The following is a 436-nucleotide window of genomic DNA, read 5'->3' as shown; positions in this document are numbered from 1 at the left end:
ACATACATACATACATACATACATACATATTATTAATAAATATAATTGTTTTTTTTGTTTTTTCTTTTCTTCAAATAAACCCACATTGCCATTTCTCTGAGCGTGTGCTGCGAGCTTCAACGAGAAACATTCGGCGCGAAACTGTCGAGCGGCCGGCCGTCGCGCGCCGCACCTGTACGAGAAACATTTTCCTCTGACGTTGCATCGGAATAATTATTATAATTCATTATTATACATACATACATACATACATACATACATACATATTATTAATAAATTAATTGTTTTTTTTTTCTTCAAATAAACCCACATTGCCATTTCTCTGAGCGTGTGCTGCGAGCTTCAACGAGAAACATATCTATCAATACAAATGTCTATGCAAAAAAAAGAAAACAAACAAAATCATATCAGTCAATAAAATAAATAATAATATTTT

This window comes from Pieris brassicae, unplaced genomic scaffold (genome assembly GCF_905147105.1).
Source record: "Pieris brassicae unplaced genomic scaffold, ilPieBrab1.1, whole genome shotgun sequence".
Taxonomy (NCBI): domain Eukaryota; kingdom Metazoa; phylum Arthropoda; class Insecta; order Lepidoptera; family Pieridae; genus Pieris; species Pieris brassicae.
This window is presented reverse-complemented; position numbering follows the sequence as displayed.